The 24,896-nt window shown below is 43.0% G+C and overlaps 2 long non-coding RNA genes across 2 annotated transcripts in view; one reads left to right on the forward strand and one right to left on the reverse strand.

The window, feature by feature from the left end:
• LOC144377831 (uncharacterized) overlaps positions 1-21,765 on the reverse strand; it is a 40,031-nt gene extending 18,266 nt beyond the window's left edge. Inside the window, exon 1 of the long non-coding RNA XR_013439011.1 lies at positions 21,476-21,765. This is a non-coding gene — a long non-coding RNA (uncharacterized LOC144377831). The remainder of the gene's footprint in view (positions 1-21,475) is intronic.
• Positions 18,886-24,547, forward strand: LOC120886861 (uncharacterized). Its single transcript, XR_005729990.2, has 3 exons — positions 18,886-19,034; positions 21,506-21,596; positions 23,113-24,547. It is a non-coding gene; the product is annotated as an uncharacterized LOC120886861 (long non-coding RNA).
• Positions 24,548-24,896: the final 349 nt, after the last annotated feature.

Consider the following 24,896-nt stretch of genomic DNA (forward strand, 5'->3'; position numbering starts at 1 on the left):
GTGGAACCCAGTAGAAAATGCTATGGGCACCTGGCTCAGAACCAGGCTGCACTACAGGAAGATTATTAGCATCTTCCCTTCCCCATGCATTAAATGCCAATGGCAACCTTCCCTTCTTTATGACAACAAATGTCACCATCTATGTCCATTCACCCTCTGAAGAGTAAGATACCTCCTTAGATTGGAAACTATGTTAGATCATTTCCTAATGTATATACCAAAAGACATTTATTATGGTCAGTATCATGCTGGGTTTGAGAAATGGTGGGATCAAAGGGAGAATAAGATTTACTTACAGAACTTCTCAGACCTTTAATATATATGTGAATCACCAAGAGGGGGAATCAGGTATGCAAAATTCAATTGACTATGATTTTTTTTTCCCCCTTGGGACTTCCATTAGATGGAACACATCCACCTTGCATGACTCTTAATTACACTGTAGCCTCCGGAGCACTCCCCAGAGACTTCAGTATTCTCCACAGTGCAAAGTGTGAAAGTGAGCAGTCAAAAGTCCCTTTCGGTTTTTTTTACTGAACTGAAACACGTCCAGAATGTGTGAAGATACCAGGAAGGAGGCCAGAGCTCAGGCAACTTCTGAAAAGATGACCTCACACAGAAACCAGTATGGTGGGCTCTTGGCTTGCTGGAGGCAATCCCACGCAATGGGTCCTACTCCACAGAGGGAGCAGCCCTGCCGACGCCTTTGGCTTGCATGGTTCTGGGAAATAAAAATAGTGCAGGTGGTTGGAAGAGATGTGTGTGGATGAAATTATTCAAACGTTGACAGATTTGGAGGTTTCCTCTCCTGCTGGCCTGGCAGCCTTCATGTGGAAAGTCTTGCCTAGGAGATGGGTCACAGCAGTGAGATGCTAGAAATATAAGTCCAAACAGATATAATGGCAGTGAGTCATAATAAACCAACAGCCATCAGGTGCTCAGGAGGGAAGCTGAAGCCAGGAGACAGAGCTGAGCTGAGTGACTGAACAGGACTTTCCTGTTGTGCAAAGCACAAAGAGCAGAGTGTTCAAGTCAAAGGATCAGCTTTCTCAAGATGGAAGCCAGAACTCTGCACTCTGAACACAGCCTTGCTTCAAGGTCAGGAGTACAAAAACCTGTATATTCCCATCCAGGTAGTAACACCTCAGCACACCCATTCTCCCAGGGTCCAGGGTCCAGAGTCCACGGGTGACAGGGTTCTGATGCTTCCCAGGTAAACTGGGTGAGCCATCTCATAACTTCATGTTCCAGCACTCACACAAACCGCCTCAGGCCTGTACTCTGGACTTGGCCTACAGGCACTCTGTACTAGTGAAACTTCTCTCTGAGCAGTTTATAAACTGTTGGCGCTTAAATTTTTCCAGTTTAACCTGACTGGCCACTGCCTGAGGCTCTAGCTTCAGGATTACAGTTCCAAAAAGGAAAGAGAAAAGAAAAAAGTGGGTAATCCCCAATTTTCCAGGGCTAATGGGCTCTGGGATTCTGCCTCAGACTGCTGTACGGTCCAGAGAGGCAATAAACAGAAAAATTTGGACACTATTTTTCCTCCTCATAGGTCGCAGTCAAGCTTATTAAACTTGGGTGACAGTAAAATAGTGACTTAACAGGATAATTAAAACCACAACTCTGAAGGCCTGGGCAGTTCCCTCTTTTGGACTTTCCAGTGGCCTGTTCTATAGGCAAATGCCCCTCATTGTCCCCACTCAAGAATGCTTTGTGAATTCGAAACCCTCTGTGGTGACCTCCACCTCCCCTCAAGGTCTGTTCTCCACTTGTCCTTGGCATCATTCCCTCTCCCCACCATCCCTGTCCACTGCAAGGATGGAGGAAATCTAACCACTGGCCACAGCACAGCCCACACTCACCAGCCTGTCCTGACAGGAACAGGACAGAAGGTTTCCAAGGAAAACCAAAGCTACTCAGCAGAGCTTCCTGCCAGGCAGCCCTGGAGGGCACAGCGTGGGGCCCTCGGCTCTTTCTGTTCTATGAAATTTCTCTGCTTCAATTACTTGGAGCCTCCCAATTTCCTTGGGAGAATGAGCTGAGAACTTCAAAGTGACAAGGCTGCAGCTGAAAAACCCCTGGGTTGTTACAAAGACTGTCTCCTCCTAGCTTGAATCTTCTGGGGAATGTTTCTTCCCCCTTTCTGAAACAACATAAGCAATTGCTGAGTTTACAAAGGCCCTCAAGGCATTATGTGTTTCCACCTTTAATCTAAAGCCTCTGGGCCTCCACAGGAATGCCCCTGGCCCTACAGGCCTTGGCGATGCTCTCTGCAGTTCATACATCACAGAGATGCCTCCCCAGTCTCTCCAGCCTGATACTCTGGCTGCCCCTGCTTCCTCCCTCCTCATCAGCTGCCTTTGTTCCTCATTCAAACTGTAGCCCCTTTCCAACTGAGGGTGGAGGACAAGCTGCAATTGGGGTGGGCGTGGTGCTACAGTTTGAATGTGTCTCCCAACATTCATGTGTTGCAAACTTAATCCCCAATGCCACACACACTGTTGAAAAATGGGACCGTTAAAAGGTGATTCTATAATGAATCAGCCTGTGACTCCATGAATGGATTAATGATGTTATCCTGCGAGCTGACTTGTTATAAATTGGGTTTGCCTCCTCTCCCTTCTCTAACATGTATTCTCTCACCAGGTGATTCTTTCAGCCCATACAGTGATGCAGCAAATAGGCCCTCACTAGATGCAGCCCTTTGATCTTGGACTTCCTGGCCTCCAGAATCATGAGCCAAATAAACCTCTGTTCTTCATAAACTACCCAGTCTGTGGTATTGTGTTATAGCAGCACAAAATGGACTAAAACTGGTGGGCTATGTGATTTTTGTACACTGTTCCAGAATGTTTGCCATTATTTTAATTTTAAACAATAAAGTTCCCTCCAAATCTTTGAAGACCTTGGATTTCAAGAGATTGTGAGCTATGTTTAGGCAATGGTTCAGCGTGCCCTTGGACATGCTGCTGCTTACTCCTGGATAGAAGTTCCCTAACATGAGAAGCAAGAGTGATTTGGATTTGAACTTCAAGCAAAAATCTCTTTCCTCTTTTTGGAGTGTGGGAGTTCTCTGGTATTGAACCTTATTGTCTTACAACAATGCCTAGAAAACAGTCGGTATTCTCAGGAGATGGCATTTATTGAATTACAATCATTCCCTAGAAGAAGAAAAAAAATTGAAGTCACTTTCTGTGCTTAAGATGGTGTACGTGAAAGAGTTTCAGCCAAACGCATGCTGAGAAATAGCATACAGATGGTGTACATCTCATGTCACCAGAATCTGAGGTTAATCAGATCTCATGCTCATCTATCATCTTAAAATTTATGTTGAACAGAGAGACATAGGAGCTCAGATGAACCTTCAGGAAAACTACAGACTGATACAGGCATTTGAGACAAAGAAGTCCTGCAGAGTTCTAAACCAAAATGAAAAGTCTAAAGATGGTTGTCCTGTGATGTGGCCAAAAGCCTCAGACCTGCTTGAACTGTCAGTCTCCATGTCTAGTGCCATTGAAGATGCTTGGTGCAGAGTCTCTGTCATGGCTGTGACTTCCTGACCAGCCAGGCCCCAGGGGTGGACAAAGGTGAAAGGATGCACTGTCTGCACGTGGGGAGACTGAAGGGAGGTGGCCTAGGACAGACAAAACCGCAGGGGGGCCACCTCCTCTGCAGAAGTGGTTTTCTTGTCTCCTCTCATCCAAATGCACACGACTACTTTAAAAAAGAATCATTATGCATAATTTTGAAGGCAGACCCATACTGTATGCATGTGCCCTGCCAAAATTCTCTGCTCTTGGGGGGAAGGATAAGCTATAAACACCACATTCCTTTTCAGTGTTGAATTGCCACTGCTTGAAAGTCAAAGAGAAAAAGTTGCAGTCAAACCATCTATTAACAGATAAATTTAAGCGAGAACAGCACGAGTTCCTGCCAGTAGTTGATGACGGGTTTTCCTAAAGAAAATGACGTGCCTACCAGGCAGTTATTAAGTATGATGACAACCATTCATTTAGTGAAGGGTCAGTGGTTTGTTGGCTTACTTATTTTAAGATTGAAACCCCCCTGATCACGTACTTGAAATAATACCAAACAGTCGTATTATGGTCACAGAAAGAATTCAGCCACTTCCTGGCAAGTGATGGGTATTTCATTTGACATTTTTATTTTATTTTACTTTATTCTAGAATTTAGACATCACTTAGAATAAATCTGTAAGTTGGGTCTACCCAGAACTAAGGATGTCCCTTGAGCATGCTAATCCTAAGAATGTCTCTAGGATACCTTCTGAGCAATGAGGCTAAGCCACTGTGACCAAGTCACCTGCTGCCACTAGGACCAGATGTCATAATGAGCCATTGGGCCAATGAAGGAGCCCATGAGGGCAGGAATCTGGGATGTTCTGACATTTCCACTGACCTTTGCCAAGAAGCAGCTTTGGAATAGCCTAGTCGGGTGGTGAGAATGCACCTTCTGGGCCCAGGACACTTTCAAGAACTAGATTCACAATTCTCAACCTGAAAATTGAATTTTTTTTTTTTCATGGAGCACCATGGTGCATGCCTGTAATCCCAGCAATTTGGGAGGCTGAGGCAGGAGGACCACAAGTTCAAAGCCAGCCTCGGCAACTTAGGGAGACCCTCAGCAAAATAAAATATAAAAAGTGCTGGGGATATAGCTCAGTGATTAAGCCCCTCTGCGTTCCATCCTCAGTACCAAAACATAATAATAATAATTAAATATTTTCTTGGAGCAGAGGGGCCTACTTTGCCCCTGGGTTATTCTGAGACTTCCTTCTGCCTATTTCCCTTCTCATCTAAAACAAAGAGGTCTCGGCAGATCTTACTGCTCTTTCATGTGTCTTGACCAATCACAATGGTAGAACCAAGGCTTGGCTCCTGGAGGGTTTTTTTGTGTGTACTAGGGCTCTCCAAAGAAACAAAATCAGCAGGAGAGATAGATGGATAGATGATAGATAGACAGATAGGTATATAGATAAAATCGATCGACAGATGGACACACAATCAGACAAATGGAGATACATTCTGAGGAAAATGCTCAGGCAGCAATAAAGGTAGAAGTCCCCTAGTCTACTATCTGCAAGCTGAAGACCCAGCAAAGCTGCTGGTAGTTCATGCAATTGAGAACCAGGGGAGCTGATGATGCAGATCTCAGTCAAGGGCAAGAGAAGAGAGATGACCCAGCTCCAGCTGTGAAAGGGAAAAAGAGGACAAATCCCTCCTTTCTCTCCTTTGCCTTGTACTATCCAGGCCTTTGATGGGCTGCGCGGCACCTCACCCCCACTTACCAGAGCACATGCGCTTCTGCTTGTTGCCCGCCCCACAACGCACACGCACGCAGCCCTTGCCCTACTTCCTGCTCAGAGTGTCCTGCAGGCCTTGAGGGGCCACTGCATGGTTCCACCATGAGCCCAGCTCCCCTGTTTTCTCTGCTTCTCGCAGGGAGTCTAAACATACATTTCCTGGATCAAAGTCAGCCCAGAGGGCCTGAGTTTATTCCTGCCTCTGTCCCCTCTTCTCCACTTACTAAGGCAAAGAAATGTCGTGAATAACCCCTAATTGAGACTTTTGAAAGGCGAGTGAAAGGCAGCTTTCACCTCAGCATTCCACAGCTTCTCATTACCGCAGGAACTTTTTGTAACTCGGGAGCAGCTGGAAACATGTGACCGTGAACTCAAGAGCCCATGTGAAGGATGCTGTCCCCCAGGATGTGAGGGAAACTGGTCAGGATTTGTGTAATCTGCTCTTTGAATTTAGGATAAGTGGATCTGTTGTTCCAGACCACAGCACCACGGCCAGAAGATTCCAGACCCTCAAGACGAGTCAGGGGATAGACATGGTCCAGCCAAGTCATTCTTGGTTTCCATGCAAGTTTAAGACACAGGCTCTAAAGATAAATTGACCCAAAACTGAATGGGGCACACACAGGCAGCCTCTCACCCCAAACTAGGTGGGTGCCCTGGGATCTTTATGTATCCCCAGGATCACATGTTTCTCTCATAGAGCTTGACTATGAGGGCTGCCATCTCCTGAGGACTGAGTTGTGTGGAATGGGCTTAAAGGGGCTTTGGAGTCAGAATACATGAGAGCCCCACGAGGCACCCTTAAATAGCATTTGCTCCAGAGCTCCCAATGGCATCTGCTCTTCAGAATCATGTATAACACTTCAAAATACAGATTCCCAAGCTCCAGAGAACCCCATCAGCACACAGCATTCTCAAGAGCAGTCAAGGGTGGGAATGCCTGACATTGCCAAACTCTGGGGTTTCTCAAGAGCAGTCTTAGGTTAAATGATTTTTCCAAGGCCACAGAGCAGGTTTGGCAGGACTGGGATTACAGTGTAGGTCTCCTGACTATACTCCAGGGCTTTATCTACAACACACAACCTCCTGGCTGGGTTCAGTAAGGGGGCTATTGAATTGTCTCAAAGATTTTGGGGCATGGAGGAGCATAAGAAACATAGTCATTATGTATATCAAGTGACCCCAGATAATGGTCTCCATGTTGGCTTCTCTTGAGGTTTGTGATTGAGATGCCTCAAGTCTTCTTCAGTCTCTCTGGGCAAGTGATTCTGCCTCTAGTCCTATAATGACTGTAGCTCCCACTTGGGAGGTGAGGGAGAGTACGTGTGTGGACACTTCTTGGTGCCTCAGTCAACCTCTTTTTGAAGTGGCATTCAGTGTCTTCATGGGGTTCTGCATATCAATCGAATGACCAGATAAAGAAATCCTATGATCCACTATGGCAGGGAGAGGCAACTTCTGTACTCACACAGAGGTACACAGAGCCCTGACGTTAAGGTACACTTAAAGTCAGGGCTGATCTTGCCACACATTAATAATCCTGATGCCAAAATATCACTGTATATCTTCAGGTTACATGCTAAGTCATCCAGGATGGGCTGCCTGTCTTCTGGTTTCCAGAGGTTTGGTAAAATATTGCCCTAGAGTAATATCAAGAGGAATTCCAATTTTGCAGGACTGAATAAGATTAAAAATGTTAAATGAACAAATATAAATGAAACATTGTATGCTTCACAGATGGGGAAAAGGAGGCTCAGAAAAGTTGAAGCATTTGCCCAAGATCACTCGGCTGCTAAATAACAGAGCCAAGATTCAAACTGCACCTGGGGAGCCTCCAGGGACCACGCTCTGATGAAGGGGTGATGACGGCTCTCTGTGGTCACGAGTTTGACCTTTCATGTAGCACTTCCGTACATCCCAGTGCCCAGCTCAAGGGCAGCATGGGTGTGACAATGTGACATGCCTGCTGGGAGGTTCACTGCTCTGTGAGTTCAGGGACTACCTGACCCAGCCTGGCCAAATTAGAGCGAGTGTGACATAATTTGACATGTACATTGTTAATTGAGCCCCATGAGAAATGATTTTAAATAGAGACAAATACCATGCTGTGAACTATTTGGGTTATGAAGCTCTTACTCTCTGACTCTTGAAGGAAAAAAAATTGTGTCATGAAAAGCTGACAACCCCGGAGAAGCTGTTTTAGGGAAGGGAGAACAGAAGCTTGTTGGGTTGGGGAAAATTCTTCCTGGGACTTTCAGAGATTTCACTCTCACTTCCAAGTATCTTACCTGCCCCCACCTCCCCCAAAACCCAAAGCTCAAATTTAGGAACCACTAACTCTCCCCATCCTAGCCCAAGGGACTTTGTAACCAGAGAGGCCCTGGAAAGACTGCAAAATAGGCATTGTTTCAATCCCCCAAACCCAACCCTCATCCATTCTCCCTTCTCAAGTTAACAGAACCAATAACATACCCATGGTCCTTTCTGGGGGACAACACTGACTGCTTTCTGACCTTCATAAAGAGTGTGTCCAACATGTAAATGCTACTGAGCCTAACGGCTCACTGATGATGTGTTCATCCTCTCAGGTTAAGACCCGCAGAGTGCATGACTCACAACTAACACTCAAGAAATGTCTCCTGGTGAATTAATGAATGAAGGTTAGAGTAGCAAAGATGTTCTGGAAATCCTGTGCCTCACCCCGAACCAATGAGTCTAATGGCAGATTTCAGACTAGTGAAAGTGAAATTTGGAAGCAAAAGAACTTTACCTTTGAGAAAAAGAGAAAACATCTAAAGCCTTTGGATACCACTACCTGGTTAGGAGGGCAAGGGTGATGTAGAGCACCTAGTGCCCTCCCCGCAAGCATTCTCTTCTTTCTCCTGCATATCAGGGTCCAGTACTTCCCATCTGTGTGTTGGGGGGGGATGTTAACTGGTTACTGTTCACCAGGAGGACCTTGGTGGGTTTTTGCCAGCCAGTGGCCCCGTCATCCCAGCCTCAGAGATTGGTTTAGGGATGGCCACTCAGTTCATGACCATGCAAGGAGACTTTGCCAAGGACTTTTGGGAAAGAAGTTTTCTCTCCCTGACTGCGCGTGAATGAGCACGCCTGTGAATCAGGTTGCAGCCCTCCTGGGACCATCAGGCAAAATAGTCTAAGAATAAAGCCAGGACCTGGTAGACCAAGAAGAGACAGAAAGATACTAGATATTGTCTTGTCCAACTGCTATGTCAAGCCTTACCCAAAGCTCACCCAACTTCTAGACATCTCAATTATATGCAAGAACAAAACCACTTTATGTGTAAGCTAAATAAATATATAATACAGTAATACATAAACCCTTGATTCCTTTTTATAACTGATCTCACAGACTGTATTTTTTTAAAACATATTTTTTAGCTGTAGGTGGACACAATACTATGTGGTGCTGAGGATCTAACCCAGTGCCTCATACATTCGAGGCAAGCGCTGTGCCACTGAGCCACAATCCCAGTCCTCACAGACTGTATTTTGACATTTAAAATCACCTTTATCAGCTGGGCACAATGGTGCACACCTGTAATCTCAGCGGTTCCGGAGGCTGAGACAGGAGGATCACGGGTTCAAAGCCAGCCTCAGCAACAGCAAGGTGCTAAGCAATTCAGTGAGACCCTGGTCTCTAAATAAAATACAAAATAGGGCTGGGGATGTGGCTCAGTGATTGAGTATCCCCGAGTTCAATCCCCAGTACCCATCCCCCCACTAAGAAAAGAACTAAAATCACCTTTATCTTATAGTTTATTTAACTTAAGCAAATAAGCCCCCACCCTCCAAAAAAAAAAAAAAAAAAACAGTTTTTCACTCCTCAAATCCTCCCTAAGATCCCTAGGCTTGTGATTCCCTTGGTGAATGAGGAAGTAGCAGTGGTTTCAAAAAATTGGAAGTTTATTACTAATACAAAGGAAGGCTGGAGTCTGGCTGGTAGGGAACCTATGGTGTCCTCCATGATCCAGGCTTCTTTTCTTTTTGTTCTGCCATCCACAGCAATGGCTTTCATCTTTAAGATAACTTCATAGCCGATATGTCAGCTAGAGTTCCAGCCACCACATTGATCTTCCTGCTCCAGGAGGCCAGGGGAGGAGGGTGAAGGGGAAAGGAGTGTGTCACTAGTATATCCCCTCTTATGGAGTCTTCTCCCAACAACTTCTGCTGAATACCTCATTGGTTTAATAACTCAGGCTGCCAATGTGGCTGCCAGAGGTAGGCTTTCAGCTGGGTTCATTGCCACCCAGATTGAAATCTGGGTTGTGTTCCTAAGGGAAAAGGTGAGAGTTGGATACTGGATGGGCAACTGTCAGTTTCTGCCCCACCCTACTTAATAAACCAGTCCTTCCATGTTCAGATCTGCTGCTCAGTGTCTGTTCTGCAAGGAGACCAGGGTTCTGGAGGCAATTACTCTCTCCACAGGCACTTAGCATTAAAAGCTGGGATCTCAGCTGGGTATAGTGGTGCACGCCTGTAATCCCAGTGACTCAGAGGCTGAGGCAAGAGAAGTGCAAATTCAAAGCCAGACTCAGCAATTTAGCAAGGGCCTAAGTACCTTAGTGAGACCCTGTCTCAAAATAAAAATATAAAAAGGGCTAGGGACATGCTGCAGTGGTTAAGTACTCCTGGGTTCAATCTCTGGTACCCAAAAAAAAACGACCACAACAAAAAGCTGGGATCCTGCGCCCCTCTCCAAGGATCTTCTGTCTATCATCTTCTGACCTTTCCAGTAAGGACATTCATTGAGCACCTACTATCTTCAATTAGAACCCATTAGTCCTTCATTAGAATCTTCACTCTGAGTTAACTTAGCACACTTGAATTTCTTCTCTGACATGCTCCGTCAGGCCCCGTTCACACCTATCTTTGTTCATGAGTCTTTCCCTAGAAACGCACTCTTTCCAACACAGGCCTTCTCTTCAACGCTGGTTTCTAGCTTCCTTCTGGCGCTACTCTGGTGGATAAAGGCAGCCTGAGCAACAGAAGGGCTGTGATCCACAAGAGCTGAGTGGAATCTGGTCTTCAAACATCAGGGATGAGAGTATAATTCTGCCTTGGGACAGAGTGAGGTAAGGACAATGATTCCTTCTTCACTTCTTCCAAGGCCTCTGGCTCCTACTTGGCACATTTCAGTCTTCTTGCATAGCCTCGTGAGCCTCTGTTAGCCACGAACAGCACAGATACGGCGATGAAGAGAATTATTGTCTCACTAGAGACAAAACATCTGCTCCCCATTCACCTGCACAAAAGCCAGAAAAAAGAAAAAAAAAAATCTGTGCTATTGGCAACAAAGCATGTTACCTTGAGTCCTCACAAAAAAGACTACCTTCCCTAAGTATGTACTTCTCATTTGCTTCAATCTTCCCATTTTGATTTTAATTACAAACTGAAAGCTATTGTAACTCATAATTTTACATTCTGTTATGTCTTTTCAAAGAGAAACACCATCAGGCAGATGTGAACAATTATCCCCAAATGTGATTCCTTTCTGCTTTTTTTTTTTTGGTTCTTGAAGTTCAAGTCTTCCAAGGAACAACTAAACTGTGTTTTGAAACACTGGTTGACACTAAACCTACAAGAGAATTTTCTGACTTTTGAGTTTTTAAAGTCTTGATAAATCGATGTAGTCGCCTTTTATTAGAGGTGCCCAGAGATTTTTAAACTGAAAACCGATTGTCATAATGCATATTTTTAGGGTCAGAGGCTTTCTGATGACCAAATACTGACTGGTGAGAAGGTTGGAGGCACGATAGGTTCTGTGCTATGCGGAGAGGGCAGGTAAGGAAATTCCAGAAGATGCTGGCCTGGCTCCTCTCTGCTGTTTAATTTCCACCAATAGATGGTCACATCACCGTTCCAAACATTTCCCACGTATTGTTTGGATTAAAAGGAGCTTTATTCTCCAGGGAAAGCAGACAGCCTAAACTAGGACGAAGTGCCTTTTGCTGATAAGCCGTTATGTCCTCAAACATCACAACACTTTCAATGTGACAGGATCCTTGCAGAGAAGCAAGACTGGGACTGACTCCATTCCCCGGAAGCCCAGTCCCAGCGTCCAAGGGTGTTGCGAGGACTGGATGAACATCAGAGGAGGTGTCATCTTGGAATCCGAGAGGATATACTGAGTAGGGCAGATACCAAAACAGGATTTACACCAGAAGGGTCATTTGAAGGAGAATTTTCCCAGAAATGACATCCTCCCCTGCCTTTGGGTAGAAGACTAGGTCCCTGGCAGCCCTACAGTCTGGGCTTCTTTCCAGGACTGCAGCACCCCTGTGGGCAGTTGAATAGTGTGACCCTGGCAGTGAAGAAACCTTCCCCAAGCATGGCTCTGTGGCCAGAGGAGCCTGACCAACACCTACTGAGGAGAAATTGCACTGCCCTTGAAGACCATAGTCTTTGCCCCAAGAGCTTACATGCTTCCCCCCACCCCACTGTACCATAGGCTGATTTTTTTCTCCCTTCCCTGTTGTAGCAATTTGCTCAGAGAATCCTGAGCTACAAAACTCCTGGGACCATGTACAGAATTTTACACACGACCGTGATCCTCAAATAGCTCTGTGGTATTGGGCAAATTTATTTCAAACTGATGCTCAATTTCTTTGGGCCTCAATTGCCACAACTGGAAAATAGAGATTATAATGGTGTTTACCTCATGGGTGTCCAGTGAAATATGATTTGCAAAGCAGCAGAGAACTAATAATGTCTGGATGGTTATTGGTCAGAGCTCCATAAAGATTAGCTATGGCTACAAGTGACAGGTGAGTAATTTCTCCTGTTCTACTTTCTCCCTGAATTTCTGTCTCATTAAAACAAACTCACCCTTCCAAACAAAGAACAAAAGATGATAAAATAATCTTGGAATCCCTTAATTCTGTCAATAGTTCTTGAGATACCAAAAGATTGGCATGTGCATGACTCCTTTTAATTATACAAAGTCTATGCTGATCTAGTTAAGTTTTAATCTAATGATAAAAAAGCTAAATCACATTTGTTAACTATCAGCACTCAGGCTTCAGGAACCTGTGGATAAAATGTAACTAATGTTATCTTGGTCCAAATTCCTTTTTTGTGACCCATGGTTGTCTCAATGAACTTTTGCTGGGTTTTTGTTTGTTTGTTTTTCTTGGTTACAGCAGAGAGTAAAATAAGAGCATCCAGACTTTCTCACGTGGAGATAGACTAATGCCAAATGAGGTCTGCAGAGGCCTCATCTTGGCTTCTCTGGTCACTGTGTTGAATGTAATTTCACGCACACTGAAGATAGTCCATTAGTTCTTGGCAAGGAAAATTAAGTTTTCAAAGTTGTTCTCTCTAACAAGCCTCCCCTTTCTCATACACAAAACCTTATTGAAAGCAAGACTCTCTCCCCAGTTCATGGAGAGGAGGAGCACCTGAAATTGCCCTGCTGTAGCTCTGAGGATCATCGCCACCAGGATGCCCCTGGACTCTGATTTGATTTGGATCATTCATTAAGTTCCAGTTCACAACCCAAAGTAAAGTCTCTCTCCCTTCCAGGAGGGAAGCATTTTTATTTCAAAATCATATAGTAAGGGTTTTGAAAAGTAATTTGCAAATTTCTTTGCCTCTGGGGTAGACATGCCCATTCATGCTTCCCTAAGGCCTTACATGTTTACATTTACCAATCTTCTGAGCTCTCACCATGCAGTTAAAAAGGAAACAGAGAGATTTTGCTCCTATTCCCTACATAATAATGTGAGTTGAATCAGATTCTCCCTGAATTATATAGTCCATTGGGCGTGGTCTCTTTGACCTAAATGTTACTCTTCAAGCAAAGCTTTGTTCACGAAGAGAAGTGAACTCTGTACTGAAAGGTGTTAAGGTGCAAAGGATCAATATTTACCAGCAACCAGCATTTTGGAACTTGGTTACCATGGAAACATTGTCAGCTCCAAATGACTGTCATGAGGTGAAAAATATTCTTAAAATAAATGAAACCAGAAAAGGTATATTTATAAACCTCTTGCCAAACACCTATCTGTTCACAAAGTAGAACATGTTTTTCAAGCTCTAAATATTCAAAAGATTGGGACAAGTTTCATGACATAGGATTTTTCTTGAATTAAAAGATTTGCTATGTACCTCCCACCATAATGCCAGTCACCATGTTGTAATGACCTTCATCAAAGTTCAGTCACAGGGGGCTGCCACTTCTTGGACTCTGAGCTAAATAAACCTCAACTCTTTATAAAGACTAAAAAAAAAATATATATTGCTATTCTCCCCACCACCCCCCAAAATGGTCTGTACAAATAACTAATAAAAAATTTTTTTAAAGGGAGGGAATTCTGTGATGTTAAAATTCTGCACTAAATTATCAATCGCTTATTTGAAATTAGTAAAATGTTACTTGACCAGAACTATTAGCCTGAATTTTATTACTTCTTAGTTGCACAGATTATTTATAGAAGGATCAAATAAATAAGTGCTATGAAATATTTTTTTGCACTATGGGGAAAAGATGTTTGCCATACATTAGATTGAAAAAAAAAAACTTGAAACAGTATTTGCTTTGCTTTGTGAAGCTCTATTCTCTCTTACCATCTTACTAATAGAATCACAAATTAATTTAGGGCGCAGCAATTTACCTAAAAATACTCGACTTCATAACTTCCCTTGCAGCTAGAGGTGGCCATATAATATAGAACCTGCCAATAATACATAGAAGTCCCTGGGAAGGATAGTGTTGGGAGACAATTCTCCATGCTCATTTACATTTCTGTACAAATAGAGGCACTTTTATCTGACTGTCTTTGTAAGGATATTTATACAGGATACAGCCTTGGAAGAGAGAGACATTCTCCCTTCAGAACAAAGGGAAGCTTGCTTTGAACCTTGGAACTCAGAAATAACAATTATCCTCCAGAGTACAGGGAAGGTCTGTCTGCTGCCTGCTATATAAGAATTGGAGTCCAGAAGCTTGGGGTTCCTCTCCTATGAAGGAGCCCCTGCAGACGCAGGCATTTCTGAGGGCCTATCTATATTGCCCCTGCAGGACTTCAGGGCAAGGATAACTATCTCACTTAAGTTGCTTACTGTGTTGTGACTGATAAAGTCCAAAGTCTGTGACTCAGAAGCTCATGCCTTTGGCCAGCACCCATGAAGCTGTGGCGGGCTAACAAGAAAAAAAAAGTCTCAGCCCCTTCACAGTTCTTTATAGGACGTTCCTTCTAGAATAATTATACATACACCCTTTTGCCCTTTTCCCTTCTTTCTACCTTCATGTACAGCAACCACATTGGGACCCTGAAGGACAGAATGAGGACAAAAGCCTAGATACTTAGGATTCGGGCAGATAAAGAAACTGCTCTCGCCCAGATTGCATCATTTCCGGCCTCTTGTCATGTGAGATAAATGAGCTCCAACTTATTCAAATTGATGTTAGTTTTTTTCCAATGAGATTCATCCCTAGAGTTTGTCAAATGTAGTAACATAGTTACTATGTAATGGTAATCGTGTCAAACCTACCCAACTTAAGGCTAATATGTTGCTACCTTCTTTAGTTCTTGGTCTTGATTTTATCTTTCTGTGTGTTCACTTTGTTGAATGTATCCCTTGTAAACTAATTCAAATCCTTTTGGGGAAGATAGAGGATAAAAATCAATTCTGTAAGCACAATTTAGCCTTTGGCCAAATTTGTCCATGAACTCTTAAAAGTTATCCCTTAAACATTAGTCAAAGGGCTGGGGGAGTAGCTCAGTGGTAGAGCTCTTGCCTGCATTTGTGTGAGGCCCTGGGTGTGATCCCAGTATGGAAAATATATATATATATATGTTAGACAAACCAACAATCAGAATGGTACCCTCCCATCTCTGCAAACTTCTACCCCAGATCGTGGAATTTCTTTTAGTTACCTATATGTATCCAGCACCCAGAGCAAGGGCTGGCTCACGGAAGGCGCTCAAATATTTAGTGACCAAGTTTCCTGAAAGATACTGGTTATGCCCTAAAAAAGTTAAGATTTAACAGAGAAGATTTTAGTATACTTGGTCTGTCATTTGACTATGATAAGTATCTTGAAAAAAGACCACAGTTCAATAACTTCTTATCTTTGCTCCTAATGAGTACAAAATGCTGCATGACTTAAAAAATGAAATCAAAAGAACCATTTCAATCTCATAAGTTGGTTCAATAGGATAACAGAAGTAATGACAATTATAATTTTAAAAATCTTAAAATGCTAAAACAAAAATTATTTTTAGAACAATTGATAAACTTTGAAACTTATAACTGGAAGAAAAATTAACTAATACATAAATCGAGGATATGAGAGGGTAATTTATATCTGTATGCCAAAAATAAGAGAAAAAAATATAAGAAGACTTCCCTAAGTAAAGTTGTCTTTTGAAATTAAAACAGAAGAGGAGGGCTGGGGATGTGGCTCAAGCGGTAGCGCGCTCGCCTGGCATGCGTGCAGCCTGGGTTCGATCCTAAGCACCACATACAAACAAAGATGTTGTGAACAAACATGTTGTGTCCGCCGAAAACTAAAAAATAAATATTAAAAAATTTAAAAAATAAATAAAAATAAAACAGAAGAGGAAAAAGCTGATGAAGAAGACAAGTACACAACAAGAATTAGAAGCATCTTAGTAAATTTTCAGTACATGTTATGATTTCTAATTATGTTGCAAAATCTAACCCACATGAAATCACTTGTAAAAAATATATGTCTTTATATGATTTCTGGTTACAAATCTATCAAACCACGATGAGACAGCTTTTCACATCCATTAGGATATTTTGTTTCCTTAATGAAAAATAACAAGTATTGGCAGGAATATGAAGATACTGGGAATCCTCAGGTTTTGATGGTGGCAAGGTAAAGTAGTACAGTCATTGTCAAAAACATTTTGTGGTATAGTATATATAGTTTCAATGGAATATTATTCAGCTTTAAAGAAGAAGGAAATTATGGCATTTGGATGGAATTGGAGAATATCATGCTAAACAACAACAACAACAACAACAAAAAGCTAATCCCCCAAACCAAAGGCCAAATGTTTTCTCTAATATGCAGATGCTAATTCACAATAAGAGGGGAGTGGCACTAATGAAGAAAAGAGTTATCTTAGATTAGGTTAGGGAAATGAAGGGAGGGGAGAGGAGGGGATATGGTTTTAGGAAGTATAGTAGAACAAAACAGACATTATTGCTTTATGTATATATGTGACTGCATGACCAATGTGATTCTACAACATGTACACTCAGAAAAATGAGAAATTGTATCCCATCTATATATGATATGTCAAAGTGCATAAATGCAGTCTATTGTCATGTATAACTAATTAAAATAAATTTAAAAATTTAAAAAAAAAAACCAGTTTGTCATTCTGGAAAGTTAAACAGAATCATCGTATAAATGCACCCATTCACTCCAAGGTATATAGTGAAAAGAATTGTAAAGAAGGACTCAAAAAAAAAGTTAGTGTTCACCATGTTCATAGCAGCATTATCTTCAACAGTCATAGATAGAAACAATCCAACTGTCCATCAAAGGTTGAATGGATAAATAAAATGTGGCACATACAGACAACGGAATGACTCAGCCATTAGAATGAATGGTATTCTGATACTTGCTACTACATAGATGAACCTTGAAATCATGATGGTAAGTGAAGTGAGCCAGGTACACAAGGACAAATAGCAAGTAGTATATGATTCTATTGAGATATGTGGAATAGGCAAATTCGTGCAAACAGAAAAGTGGCATGGCAGTAACAGAGGCTATATGATGAATGAGAAGAGAGTCACTGTTTGTGTTTGAGATAATAAAAAATCCTAGAGAGAGTGATGACTGCACACATGGTCAGTGTACTTAATGCCATTGAACTTCACAATTCAAATGGTTAGAATGGCTGAGTGTGGTGGTGCCTATAATCTCAGTGGCTCAGGAGCCTGAGGCAAGAGGATCACAAGTTCAAAGGCAGCTTTAGCAACTTAGCAAGGCCCTGAACAACTTAGTGGGAACTTGTCTTAAATAAAAATTTTTTAAATAAAAAAAGGTGGGGGAGGGGCATCTGGGATGTGTCTCTGTAGTTAAGTGCCCCTAGGTTCATCCCTGATACAAAAAAAAAAAAAAAAAAAAAAGCCATTTTTATGTTATGGATATTTTTTCACATTAAGAAAATTCATGAAGCAAATATAAAAAAATCCCCCAAAGTGGGTTTTTGTTTGTTTGTGCTGGAAAGAGAAAATAGAACAGATTTTAAAATTTTGTTTGTTTCTTTCTGTCCTTGCTTTCTTGAAACCCTGCCTGCCCATGCTGTGAGGCAGAGTGACAAGGACACCCCCACGACATTCATTGCTGCGGCTTTTCCGGCTGTGAATTTGAGTGGTCATGTGCCTCAGGAGATTCTGCATCATCTGGAAAGATTTCTAGCTTGGCAATTTTATTCTAATTCTTCAGCTTTCAAGAGTATGTATCAATGGAGCTTTCCCCAGCGCCCTAAGTATATGTTAGGCCAGAATTCGCTTATGAAAATATTATTTTAGAATTCCTTCCACTTCTATCATCTGTTTGTTTTCCTTTCTGCATATTTCATAATGAAGCACAGAGATTTCTGAATCAGCAGTTACAGTAGTGTGTGCATTAGCTATCACTTCTTTATGACCTACTTTATACACAATTACAAACTCTGGTGAAAGTTCAGGTTTCAATTTGTTTTTGTTTTTTTTTTTAATTTTTTTTTTCCTGAGACTAACATACATGTCTAAGGAAAAAAAAAGGAAAAGAAAAGACGGACCAAATTTCTCCTGGTAACCAGGGTGGGCATCCTGGATCAGCCCTGAGGCTCCCCACCTCCTTTGTCTCCTGAAAAGGCTCAAGGCTCTCAAATTATACCCTCTTAGTTACTTCAATCCCACGTTTTTCCCCATCCTTCTGTCATTCATTTCCTAAGAAATACCTCTGTGCATTCAACAAACACTTCTGGCGGTTGCTCACCACCCCCGTGCCACGCTGCAGGAACACAAAGCTCAGGGAGACGAGGTCCCTGTTCTTAGGAGACACACACACCAGGGAAGTTCCCCTCCCACTTTTGTGTGCAGCAAGAGAATCTGGACCTAGGAATCCAGTTCAGTCAGTCTGCATTCCTAATGTCCCCTCTGAGGGGGACCCCCAGACCACACTGGAGAAACAGTGTGACTTGAGGACAGGCAGGGGTCTATTCCCCAGAAGGAGCCTCAGAGCACTGGGAGAGCACAGGGAAGGGGAGACAAGAATGCCTGAGAGATGAGGGAAGGCTTCATGGAAGAGGACAATGGGCAGTGGAAAGGCACAGCTGGCAATGTCGCCTCAGAATGTGATGGCAAGAATTTGGGTTCATGGGCTGGGGAGGTGGCTCAAGCGATAGCGCGCTCGCCTGGCATGTGTGCGGCCCGGGTTTGATCCTCAGCACCACATACAAACAAAGATGTTGTGTCTGCCGAGAACTAAAAAATAAATATTAAAAAATTCTCTCTCTCTCTCTCTCTCTCTCTCTCTCTTTCTCTCTTAAAAAAAAAAAAATAAGAATTTGGGTTCATGTTCCTCCCAGCCACAGCCTCTGAAGCATTTATGGGACAGGAGACTCTGGTGCAAGGGGGAAGGAACGCTCATCTCCAAGAGGATCCAGATGGATGAAGCAGACTCACCGCTAGCCTTAACCTCTGGCCTTGGGTGATGGATGGTGTTACCTGCTTTTCAGGGTTGGGGTAAGAATTAGAGTTGGAGTAAGAATAAAGTGAGCCAATGTGTGGAAAACCCTTGGTGCACAATTAACATAATGTCTACTGCTATTTTTATTATTCTAGATTTCTCTCTGGATAGATTCCTAGAAGTGGGGTTACAAGGAATCTTACATGTGTTATTAAGTGGTACAAAAAGAAGTGTGTGTGTGACCGGCTGAGGCAGGAGGATGGAAAGTTCGAAGCTAACCTGGGCAAACTTAAAAACACCCTATCTCCAAATAAAATTAAAAGGAGCTGGGGATGTTGTCGATCAGAGACAGAGTGCTTGCCTAGCATGTGTGAGGCTTAGGGTTCAGTCCCCAGTACCACAAAGAAGAAAGAAGGAGGAGGAGGGAGAGAAGGAGGGGAGGAGGTGGTGGTGGGTGTCCTGTTTATGCAATTTTCTTTTAAGTTTCACAAAAGTGGCTCAGTTTGACTACTGGAGATAAAGCTATTCATTTTTATCTATGTGCTGGGTACCTGGACATATGACAAAGTACTGGCAGTGGTCATGTCTGGATGGGAGGGACAATGGGTGTTTTCTGTGTTCTTTTTGCTGAATTGATAAATAGTAGCTATTATCTTCCTACTACTACTATTATTCTTCTCTTCCTCTTCCTCCTCTTCCTCTTCCTTTTTCTCTGCCTTATCTTTTCTTCTTCTCCCATTGGAGAGAGAGGCAGAGAGAGGGGGGAGAGAGAGAGAGAGAGAGAGAGAGAGAGAAAGTGAGCTTATTCCAAATCCTGGAAATTCCTTTAACATTTCTCCCATAGAAGACCCTGTTACAATGCAAATGTTTCCTGAGAAATGCAACTCCTGGACCTTGCTACACAACCCCCTCCCCAGTTATTGATCCAACTGTCGGGCTCTTGACACCTGGCCCACAGTAAAGACAGATGGAAGGTCTGGGGCGGAGATATCATCCCAGAAAGGCAAGCCCAGAGTCAGAGCGGTGGCAGTGGGGGCCCTGAGAGCTAGAAGGCCCATCAAGAGACACAGGAGGCTCACAAAACCCAAAGCAGTGGGCAGATTGCCAGAGGAGCCCGTGAAAGGCAACAGCTGCCCTGCTATCTGACCTGGCTTGTGTTCAATGGCAAGAGAAAGAGGAATGAGCCAGTGGCCTTCTGAGGTTTCTGTGAAAGCCCAGTTATTGGGTGGAAAGAAAGATCCTAAGGCTGCAGATTGCCTACCAGTGTATGCCAATTCTCCTTGGCATGCACTTTATACCAGAAGGTTACAGTTTATGCTGAAGAGTTCCAAAGTGCTGGTAAGTGAGTCACTCTGGAAGCAACTCTAAGATCTCGGAGTAGATGCTACAACAGTTTGGAATGTTTCATTAAAATATTTTCTATATGAAAACTTTCCTTTCTTGACTATCTTATTACATAGCTATATTACTACAGGCTTCTTTTTAGACAAAACGAAATACTCTAACATTTTCCTACCATAATTGAAATTTTTTGGAGAAATATTTTGAGAGATTTATATTTCTGAAATACAACGGTGTTGCTTTTGATTCCCCCAATTCCCTTAATTCTATTATGGGGCAGAAAAACTTTTTTTCCCAAGGGTTCAAAGAAGCCTCTGAATAACAGAGAATCTAAAAACCACATTAGAATTGTGCTCCTTTTGTGTACAAGGAATTGAAAAGCTTTCTGCTATCATTTATAACTGATTAGAACTAATAAAAATTTTTTAAAAATCCAAATTTCAAGAAACTGAGAGGTTTATGGCTCAAAGAGACAGAGTCTGGATAGAAGGGAGGATGCTCGGGTTGTCAATATGGACAAAGGCTGACAGTCTTACATTTATTATAACAAAGAAAGGGAGGTGAGGGACCAAAGAGAAGTCTACAAACCCTCCTAGATACTTCTTCTATCCTCACTGTCAACCAGAACTACTCCTGTGGGCTTCTACATGTTCCTATTATAGCAAACAAATCCAACCATGCTGGAAATAATGTTATATCCCTTCTTCAAAAGAGGAAGGGAGTAGGGCTGGGGTTGTAGCTCAGTGGTGGAGCGCTTGCCTAGTATGTGTGAGGCAATTGAACTGGATTCGATTCTCAGCATCACATATAAATAAATTTTTTAAAAATAAAGTTCTATCAATAATATATATATAGAGAGAGAGATATATAGATATAGATATATTTTTTTAAAGAGGAAGGGAGTATTGGGAGAAAGATATGAACAGAGTGCAAGCTACTCAGAGCTGCAAGGTTTCCAAAGAGCCCAGTGTTCAGAAGCCCCCATGCAAGGCACTGTGGAGATGCTACCAGAATGTGCAGGGGAAAGATAATGGGCTCAGGAAGGCCTGGGGCAAACAGAAGCATGAGTGCCCAGCAGCAGAGGAAGCATATTGAAACCCCCTTGGAGGGCTGCACCTTACCCTCATCCCTCTCCTTGTCTTTTTCCACAGAGCTTCAGAGCAGAAAGTTGTCCTCTGATCCAGGAAAGAAACCCAGCCAACACTTCAGAGCAGAGTTCCAGATCTGGCTCTGACCTTGAGGGTAAAGGCCCTGGGAGTTGATGAACATCTGTTTCCTGAGCCAGGACCTCAATCTAGATCTGGTTAGGGTGATGGAGCCTTCCTCTCTGCCCCCTTCATATTTCTGGAGAAGAAGGAAAGCAAGTCTGCAAGAAACAATTCTGAACAGCAAACAGAGCCAAATGGAAAGAGCAGGGAGACACCAAATAGGGAATGAAAGGTTTCCCTGTATCAGTTGGGGTTGCTTTCAGTTGGCTACAATAGAAACCCAACTTCACTGGTTAATAAAACGAAGGTTACTTTTTTCACATAACAAATCTGAAGTAAGGGCTTCCAAGGAGGTACAGTGGCTTTACAATGTCTGCAATATCTTAGTTTCCCTCTGTGTGGGGGGCCACCTCTGAGCTATTTGCATAGACTCTACTCCGCCTTGAAGCCAAGGAGATTTTGTTCTGGCATTGCAAGTCATTTTGTGGCTTATTACGCAAAGCACATGACCTCAGCTATAGAAGCTTCACTCAACTATAGAGAGGCTGCTCTGTAGCTCTGCAGTTGGTTATTACCCCTTGGGCTTGGACAGTCCACTTCTTGCCTAATTTGATAAAGAATATTCTATGGAAAAGCCTTTGTGTATCCCCATATAAAAATAAAAAACACAGGCTTACTCTCTTTTTCCAATGTGGAAGAAGAACCCTTAAGGTCGCAGACTTTTCCACCCTCGCATTTCAAAATTATCTCTGGGTCCTGTGATTTTTCATCGTATTTCACAACCAGCTCACTACATGCTGGGGATCACAGTTTATCTTGCCTGAGCTGGACGCAGGCGAGACCTCTGTCTTCCTACTCTATCACACTCAGAATGTGGCTTTCCTTTTTGTGGTGGCCTCAAGGCCACAGCATGGCTACTTTGCCCCTGGCCTTATACCCACATTCCTTCCAGGCAGGAAGAAGGAACAAGGAGAGATGGCATCTGTATTTGGAAAGCAACAGTTTTCCAGAAATCCCCAAAAGACTTTCAAGTCTCATTAGCCAGAACCATATCACAAGGACATTCACAGCAGAAGCAGATCCTGGGCTTTGAACTAGAGGCTGTAACTCCCTGGGGATGTCACCCCATAGGGAACAAGGAAAGAATAGATAGTAACTGGTAGTATCTGCCTCATTCTCCACCTATAAAATGGGGTTATAAACTACCTTGAAGAGTTGACAAAATTAAGAGAGAATATAGCTGGTCTTGGTGACACACTGCTATAATCCCAGTGAATTAGGAGGCGGAGGCAGGAGGATTATAAATGTGAGGTCAGCCTCAGTAGTTTATCAAGGCCCTAAATCCTAAACAATTTAGAGAGACTCTGACTCAGAATAAAAAATAAGAAGGGCTGGAGATGTGGTTCAGTGTCAAAACACCCCTGGGTTAAATCTCTAGTATGAGAGAGAGAGAGAGAGAGAGAGAGAGAGAAAATGTAAGCAAATATTGTACTCAGTACCAAAGACATGGTAAGTATTCAGTAAAAGTAATTATATTCTTGCATTTCCAGATGTGGCATTTAATTCAAACATCCAAGAGTTTTTCCTGAAGGGGCAGAAAATTCATTGGTAAAGACACTTGACCCACTCTGTCTGCAATTCTTCTGCAATGAATTGACTCCTGGATTAATGGCTCTTTTCTCAAAAGTCTATTCAATGTTAATAAATCCTAACTGGATTATCATTATGACTCTTCACTTATAATGTGTGACACAGAAAAACAAATCTTGGAGAGACACAAAAGGCAAATGAGCTGTTTTCATTGCTTCGTGGCTACAGCCCTGCATATTTCATTTCTGATTCATGGAAAAAAGTATTCAGCACATAGCAGTCAGCAAAATCATGAAACACCTCAGACCAGGGAGTGAAGTCCCAGTGTCTTAGTCACTTGGGCCTAGAAGGCTGACTTGGAAAGTGCTAAGAGCAGGAAAACTTTGACTTGCTTTGAGGATCTGCAGCCCCTCTAACCCACTACAGCCTTGTTTATTTTCACAGCATATTTTTGAAGCTTTTTGTAATGATTAGGTTTCCCCCACCCCCACCCCACCCCTCCCCTTGCAAAGGAAAAGCACAAACATAGCACAAAATGACTTATTTAAAAAGTTTTTATAGGGCTGGTGTTGTGGCTCAGTGGTAGAGCGCTTGCCTAGCATGTATGAGGCACTGGGTTGGATTCTCAGCACCACATATAAATAAATAAAGGTCCATTGACAACTAAAAATATATGTGTACTATAAAATAAAGTAATTTATTGGCTTGAGTGACTAAAATGTCCAAGAGTAGAGTTTTAGGCATGACTGGATCCAGGTGCTCAAATGAAGAATTAAGGAATCTTTCTATCCCTCTGGTTCTCCCTCTGTGGTGACAAAACAGGCCCCTCGAAATTTTGAAAAACCAGCCTCTACCTCAGAGCAAAGCCTGTCCAAGGAAGGGACATCACCTTTGTCCTTGGAAAGACCCACAGAGCACTCCTAGGCACATTCCCACCTTGCTAAGTGGTTTATCTACAAATACCAGGAGAGATCTGCTGTGCCAGGTGTCCCTGACTCAGTCAGGCTAGGTGGGGACCCATAGCAGCCCCCTAGCAGCCACCAATCAGCATGAGACAGGGAAATACCTGGGATGCCAGATGACCCTCCCAGGAGTTTATGGTGTTGGGAAACCATGTAGTTCAGCACGTACACCCCTCTTGGCTTAAACCAATCAGTTCAAATAAATCCCCCTCTTGTAGTAACCAATCACCCCCACCCAACTTGTTCCCACCAGTGAATGTGCTAATCATATTTTAGAGTTGTTATTTGATTTTCCCGCGGTGTGTGATGATTTGCTAAGAGATGCTATGATGTACGTGAAGTCCCTGCCTTCCCCAAAGAGTGTATAAAGCTGCTGCAAACCCTGGGCTCCGGGCCTCTCAGCATCACCAGTTGCTGTGTGTGCGTGCGCAATAAACACCTCTTTGCTGTTTACATCGATCTTGGTCTCTGGTGGTCTTTTGGGGGTCCCGAATTCGAGCATAACAATTTCTGAATGACAACCTACCAGCATGGGAACCCCAACAGAAAGAGAAGGACTTTTTCCCCAATAGTTTCAGCAAAAGCTCCAGGACAAGCCCAACTTGGATCACATGCCCTCTCCTGGACCCATCACTGTGCTAAAGGGAATGTGGTTCTGGGTCTCGTGTCTCCTGTGGAGCCAGGGGTGAGACCAGACTCTCTCAAACCACTTAGGTTGGGTGTGAGAGAAAGGGGGGTCCTCCAAAGGACATCTGGTTCTCCTGCCAGCTGAAGATTTGTGC

This window comes from Ictidomys tridecemlineatus, chromosome 5 (genome assembly GCF_052094955.1).
Source record: "Ictidomys tridecemlineatus isolate mIctTri1 chromosome 5, mIctTri1.hap1, whole genome shotgun sequence".
Lineage (NCBI taxonomy): Eukaryota > Metazoa > Chordata > Mammalia > Rodentia > Sciuridae > Ictidomys > Ictidomys tridecemlineatus.